Raw genomic sequence first — 7530 nt, 5'->3', positions numbered from 1 at the left:
GTTCTAGTTAGTGAGATACAGGACCAATTCTAGTAAGAATCTCGGATTTAGCTTTCCATGCTTTACGAAGCATATTAAGCCATTCCCAGAGCGACACTTCCTCAAGAATTTGGTCTCTCACTTGGAATTCCAAGGTTTCTTTTTCTTGCTTAACTTTCCAGTCAAGGGCCACCCTCTGTTGGGTCAAAGTCGTAAGGGTTTCTGTAATTTGCGTGGAGTTCTGAATGGACTACGACAGTAGGTCTGCAAGACCTAGAATTTGGCAAATTTCTGTCGGCGTCTTCGGTGTCGACAAATTCTCAACGGTTTTGATAAATTGAAAGAGTACCCAAGAATTTCCACATCACTAATAGTATGTCTTAGGAATTTGACTCTTCAATTCCAAAACTCGTGTTTAGAGAACTTCGCGAATAGTTTCTCCGAGGGAAATGTTTCCATGGTTTCCTTCTTACTAATAGAGTGGAAAAGTAAATCATCTACAAAGAGAATGACGAACTGATCCAAGTAAGAATGGCGTACCCTATTCATTAAACTCATGAATGCTACGGGCGTATTGGTCCAATCCGAGGGGTATCACTACAGACTCGAAGTGTCCGCATCGAGTTCGGAGGGTAGTCTTCAGGAAATCCTTCCCTAACACTCGAAACTACTAATATTCGGATCTCGGTCCATTTCTGAAAGGTAAATAGTTCCTTGCGGTGGGCCAACCAATTCATCTATGTGTGGCAGAAGGTAATGATTTCTAATGGAAGTCCTCTCAAGGTATGCACCACGAGGACTTCCCAAGGCATCACCCATCCTAGTATTACGCTCGCCCAAGCACGCTTAACTACGGAGTTCTGATGGGATCCGGTGCATTATTGCTGGTATGATCGCACCCACTGAAGTCTGTCTTCTTGAAGAATAAGGATAGAGCTCTCAAAGGTGAGGAGCTTGGTCTTATCATTCTATTTTTGAGTAGTCGTTAAGTTGTCTGAACAGTTCTTGTATCTCCGTTGGTGTGAGACCGTAGGGCGATTGGTTAACGGGAGTCGTATTGGGTCCTAAGTTTGTTCGCATGATGATGTGTTCACTCGTAGTCTTGGGTAGTCTTCATCCAGAAGTTCATATTAGAATTCATACATGATTCAACGATCACAATCTCGTGTATACAAGTCGTATATAATTAAGATTGAAAAGATAGTCGAATAACTGATTCTTCTTTACGTTCCCATCCCAATCAGGAAAGGAAGTTAAAGTGGAATCATCAATTCTAAACTTGTAGAATCTTGATTATATAACGCCCCTATGTATACATTCTTCAGTGATAGATCAACCGTATGAATCTTTGGATTGAACTTGACATATTGTACGAGTGGTACTTCGGGGAGGTTTGCTGAGGCTTCTTCAGAAAGGATAAGAAACATGAGGTACTCTAAGCAGATATACTTCCGAGTTTTGAAATGACGGCTTCGTTAAAAAGACGTTTACGGAGAAAGAGATGTACATATGAAGCTGGTATTGTGCGGATCAAATTGAATCTAGTCGTATGGTAATGTCGGAATCATAAGGGAACTTAAAGACATTAGATTTGAACATAAGGCGTTACAGACAAAACACAACCGTGCAACCATCAATAGAGTTACAGTACTTTAGACTTACTACAAGACTATTGCTGCGAACAAGGTATACTACAAAAGACAAGTATACGCAGCACGAGCATCCCTATACCGACGGGATCTCACAAAAGATAAGACTCTAGTTGCACTAGTTTTGGGATGGTTTATAAGTCTGTTACAACGAAACGCCTTAATTACATTAACGTGGGTCCGGAGCAGGTTCTCCTGCAGCTGTGATCCTGAGAATCTTCCCATCTGCGCCAGAGTTCTTCGCTATCGGGCAATCCTTCTTGAGGTGTCCAATTTCACCGCATTGGTGACATATCCGGACATCACCAACATTGGTGGTGGAAGTGAAGTGTCGAGTAGGAGTTATGGGGACCCGGTTGCTTTCGTTGATCTTCTCTTTTGGACAATTTCTGTAATAGTGCCCTGCCTCACCACAACTATAACAAACTAGGCTTGCTCCAGTGGTGGAGGTAGTTCTATAGAAACGAGCAATGTGCCCCATCTTTTTGCAATTAATGCATTTTCATACTCGACAAATTCCCTTGTGGTGATAGTTGCACCGGTCGCACTTCGGGAGTGTTCCTTTATATGGTCTGCTCGGTACTAGGATGGCAGAGGTTTCCACTTGTTGTTTTTGCATGGCAATTCTCTGAAATCGCTTGTGTTACACTTGGGCTTGACATTTTCGTTTCTTGCACTCCGAGTTGTTGTTTTAGGCGGTGGCGACTGTTACTATTTGTTGATTCTCGGATCGTTACCACGATCGGGATTGTCAACTCCTTTATTAGTCTTGTTTGTGTTGACAGTGTTACGGTTTGCAAGGACAGTTGTCACGGCAGCCATCACGGCAGCTGTAACTGCGGCTTGGAAAGTAGCAACGTCCATAGGAAAGGCAGGGGTTTCGTTGTTCGGCTGACTGTTTCCGGATACGACATGATTCTATAACACGAAAGATAAGGATTTTGTGAGCGATTTTTGGTTGACCCTAGGTGTACTTCGACTGCTCAAGTAAAGAGTAAGAGTATGATCTCGAAAGTTTGACCTACATCCCTATGATGCAGTCCTAGTACGGATTGGAAGTATGTTCGCGAAGATTTGACCTACATCCCTATGATGCGGTCCTATTAATGAGTGGAAGTAAGTTCGTAGGACGGTCTCAAGATGTTTTTCGTTCAAGCCGAGGTATCGTTGGTTGGTCAATAACATGATCCAACTACTAAAAGAGACATGGAAATGTCTCTGGAGTTAAATTACTATAGTCTAATATCTTGGCTAAAGCATGTTTCAGATAGACTCCAACGAAAGTATGATGAGAGTATTTGAATAAAGAATGACACAGAAGTTAGCCAACTGTCAATATCTTTGATATTCATGACGTAAAAGTTCGGGAAAATGACCTTGTAAAAGATCTTACATCATATCTAGAGAAGATAGTCCTTGACAGCATAAAGACCTAACCAAAAGTACTTACAGTACAAGATACTTTCAAAGAAAATGCCACATCGGTCATAGATAGAAAAACGATTCCTTTTTAACAAGGAAAAGTAAAGTAAGGCATCTACTACTGGCGACGGTCATCCCTCTGGTGAACTCTCAGCTCAGCCAGTTGACGTTCCACATCAAGTAGGTGTCTTTCGTACACCCTCTGGCGTACACGGAGTTCTATGACTTCGGCTCGTGATTCAGCCAATGCTTGATGCAGGGCTTCATGGTCTCTCTCAAATCTCTCACAAGCATCTTCTAGAAGAATGGTGCGGAGGATATGCATTCTCGCATTGGTGACAACTTCTGTGATCTGATGTAGGGCTGTCCTGCCTTGAATCTCATTTCGGGCCACTCTGCGGACCAAGATTGGCAATATTCTGTCTGCTGAGCCCCTATGGCTCAGGTCATAGAAGCTTCAGTCACCATTAAATGGCATGGGTTGATCTTGTCCTTGGCTCCATGTTTCCAAGCATTCCACCCATGGAGGCGTCGGGCCATGAAAAGTCGAACGAGGGTTAGGATTTGGAAAGGGGGCTGTCTGGGGTAGGTTCTCAACCTCGGGTTCGAAGTTAGCACCATCCAAAAGGTCTTCATCATGGTGATCATTCAGAAGGATAGGATGATCATTCTCTGGTTCTTCTCCAAACCAACCAGCAATGACTTCGTTCGGAAGGTACTGGTTGTCGTGGGGATGGAGTCCAGCCATGTTATCTATGTGAGAATTGGGATAAAAAAATAATTATTAGACAAACTATCTAGATAATTATTTAGAAAATCTTCATTAGTTACATCACTATTTGTGAAGTGCATACCAGTTATATGTAATCACAACATGATAGGCCTTCGAATAAGTGACCTTAACTCCAAATTCACAAAGAATAGGGGTAAAGCAAAATTTTCACAGATTCTAAGTCTATAACATCCTAGTTACATATAACCTTAGTGTATCCACTTAGGAACTATCAACTTAGTAATGAAGATCCTTTTTAGTTCTCAAGTATAAAGTACCTATAGTAACACCAAATACCCCTATAGTATTTTAGGTTTTATGTTCTATTGTTCTCATTGTGGTATTGTTGGTAAGATTTTAGACTTGTTGCAACTACACAACTACACTTAGGCACATGCTAGTCAACCCTCGGATAATATAGTTGATCAGGCTATATCTTCCCAATTTTGACTATATGTCTCTAAGTCCACTTGTATTGCCCAACAATCGTAATTCTTTTGTACTGTCCTAGTGACATTGATTTTAGTATGAATGCAGGCACGTATACTTAATTAAATATATTATTATTGAAAGTATAAACTTTAGAGTCTATTAGATTGCGTCATGGGCTCGGTCCTTAGCCCAGTTTGAATGTCGGTATTGGGCCTGTCCAGTCGTGCGTAATTTTGTACTAGCGTTTAGTATATAAGTTGCATGCATGCAGACTTAGTTTGTAGCGCTTTCATTGTTTATTTGCTTCATATTTTTGTAAACCCTAGCTCGCCTCTACAACGGAAGTTCTTCATCGAGCTCTGCTGAGGCGTGACTCAGTTTTGAATCATAAGCATATATTTGATTTTGTTTTGTGTTCATTCTCATATTGCTCTTAAACTGTTTGATTTCTTTTATCGTACGTGTGAAAGATCTAATTGATCTAAGAGTTTTGAATTCATCAATTGGTATCAGAGCATGAGACTGTGTAATTCATACACCTCTCTTCTGTTGAAGAAGATCTTAGGGTTTTTAATTCCGCATTTATTGATATTTATTGAGCCGTCACTCTATATTGACATATCTCATTAATTGTTGATCTAACCCTAAAGATATATTACAAGTCTGATCTTTTACAGGTTATCGATCAAAAGTATTTACGATGTCCATGGATGATTCACAAATGAATCCGATCAATATCTCCAACAGCATAGGGTCTACAACAAGAATACCAATCTTGTATACAGAAGACTATGAAGTTTGGACGCATCACTTTGAAGACTACGTGATTGGATCGGAGGATAATTGGTATTCAATCTAGGAAGCTATTACTGCAGGCCCATTCGCTCACTCAAGCACATCAAAGATTGTTAAAACACAGAAAGAATACAATCAGATTGTCAATGATGTCAAAGATATTCCTCAGGATGAAAAGGAAAAGTTTCAATGCAACATCAAGGCCCTGAGGAGGATAAGGTTTGCGCTGCAATCGGATACGTTTCGTTTAGTGAGTTCTTGTGCTACAGTTAAGGAGATCTGGGATAGATTGAAGGAATTATACTCCATAGACGAAAACTTGGAACACTTTATCCAAACTCTCTTGCTATCTGAGTTTGGTGACTTTAAGCAGAAGCCTGAAGAAAAACTTGTTCAAACTTTCGATCGCTTCAATCATCTTATAAGTAAGATGATAAAGCATGGGATTGAAAGAAAAGTTATTGAACAAAAGGTTACTTTCATGAATGGCCTCAGACCTGAATGGATGGCCGTTGTGTCAACAGTCAAAGCTCATGAACAATTCAAATCTTACTCCCTGGCAAAACTAGTGGGTATTTTAAAATCTCTTGAGAATGCTCTATCTAAGGAAACGAATGTGGTTTCTTGTCTGGGTTCTTTAGCTCTTGTCTCCAAAAGAAAAAGTTCGGTTGAAGAAGAAGAGGAATTAGATCTTGCAAATTATGATCTAACCCGCGAAGAATACACCATGATGGTGTCCAATCCCAGAAAATTCATTAAGAAGAAATTCCTAGCCAGCAATAACCGAAACTGGAAGGGTAGTTACAGCGCCGAAAGGATCAAGGAGGAACCGAAGATGGGGTCAAAATCTGAAGAGTCAAAGAAGGAAGCTAAAGTTGGAGGATACTCAGGATTCGACTGCCATTATTGTGGAGGCAAAAATCATTTTGCTAAAGACTGTATGTTGAGAAAGAAAGAAGAAAAGACAAGCGAAGAAGATGAGGAAGCGGGCCTCCTGAGAAGATTGGAGGAAATAAAGAAAAGAAAGTTTGTTGCTAATAACTCTACCATGAATGCTTTAATTGTTCAGGGTACAAACAACAGTGATGAGTTTGGTGGTGTGGAGGTCTGGTCCACAAATTCTGAGGATGATGAAGGCAAGAAGCCCACTCATGGAAAAGCTATGCTGGCGAAAGCAGATCATGCAACAGGAAGATGCTTTGTAGTGACCGAGGGTGTGTCCCAAATGAGAGGATACACAACTGATGGGGGAGTTGAAGAGGAAAGGGAGCGAGAGGACAGATGTTTTGCGGCCAAGCCTGTTAGTGCTCAGATCAACGAATGTGATGAGTTGATCAAAAAGGTACAAAATATTCTTGCTTCTCTAAAAATACATGTTAATAATTATGAAAAGGAATTAAATAAATTAAAGTCAAAATACTCAAGCATAAGTAGCAGTCTCACCCAAACCCGTGTCACAAATTCTAACCTAACTGATCAAATCAGCAGGATTTCTTCAAAGAGTGAGGAATGAAGGATGTGGATCGAGCAAAAGGAAAAGGAGTTAATTAGATCTAAAGATGATTCTATTTATTTGCAAAGAGACAATCTTAAACTTATTAAACAGCGAAATGTGCTTTGTTTAATTGCTAAGAGGCTCTATTTTAACATCACTCAGTTGCATCTTGATTATGAAATAGGGAAGAAGATACATCGTATGATTTTACCCTTCCTTGAATTAAAGGAGGATGAAATCGACGCTGAAGCTTACAACTGTGAAAGTGTTGTATCTTCTGATGAAGTGTCTCCAGTGTATAAAATAGGTTTGTACAAAATTGAATCCAACATAAAGTCCAAGGACCACAAGGACATGCTCAAAAATCTGTTAGACGAAAATGATAGATTTAAATTGAGAGCCGAAACTATACAAAAATTTGACTCTTTGAATGCCAATTTAAGTTCATAAAATAAAATTGATGTTGAAAATACATCTAAACTTAATGAGGATGATGATATGAGTGAAATCTATGTAGAAGATTTGGTGGACTGTTCTGAATTAGCCAAAAACGAACCCAAGTCACATAAGAACCTAATTTCTAAAAACTCTGTTGAGTTTGCTCGTTCATCTACCGACAAAACCAAAGTTCTTAAAGCTAAAGTTGTTGTATACCAAAAGGTTCAAACTACCCCAAACCAAGTCTACACTGTACCGGGAGTCACCCCACAACAAACTACAGAGTTAATAGCTATGGTAGAAGAAGACAATGCTGGGGGATGTGACGAATTCTTCTGGTCGGCCCCAATAGACAACGCAAATGAGACGAAGGGTCTTTCTCATAAAAACGTCATGGAGAGTGAAAGGTAGATACATACCTGAACCACTAAATGAGCCTACAAAGTATGATGTGTCGAGCACAAGTGGTACTAAAACCCCTTTGGATGAACCAATGCAAACCACAAGTGATACTTCTTCAGCAAAAAGTGAATGTTGTGCCCATACTT

At 40.1% G+C, this 7530-nt stretch overlaps 1 pseudogene; it reads right to left on the bottom strand.

Moving 5' to 3' along the window:
- Positions 1 to 761: 761 nt before the first annotated feature.
- Positions 762 to 880, bottom strand: LOC145096559 (5S ribosomal RNA; annotated as a pseudogene).
- Between the last annotated feature and the right edge of the window lie 6650 nt (positions 881 to 7530).

The sequence above is a fragment of the Lactuca serriola genome, chromosome 3, assembly GCF_051521515.1.
Source record: "Lactuca serriola cultivar US96UC23 chromosome 3, Lser_US96UC23_V15, whole genome shotgun sequence".
Lineage (NCBI taxonomy): Eukaryota > Viridiplantae > Streptophyta > Magnoliopsida > Asterales > Asteraceae > Lactuca > Lactuca serriola.
Note: the sequence above shows the minus strand (reverse complement) of the source record. Positions and strands in the feature narration are given on the sequence as shown.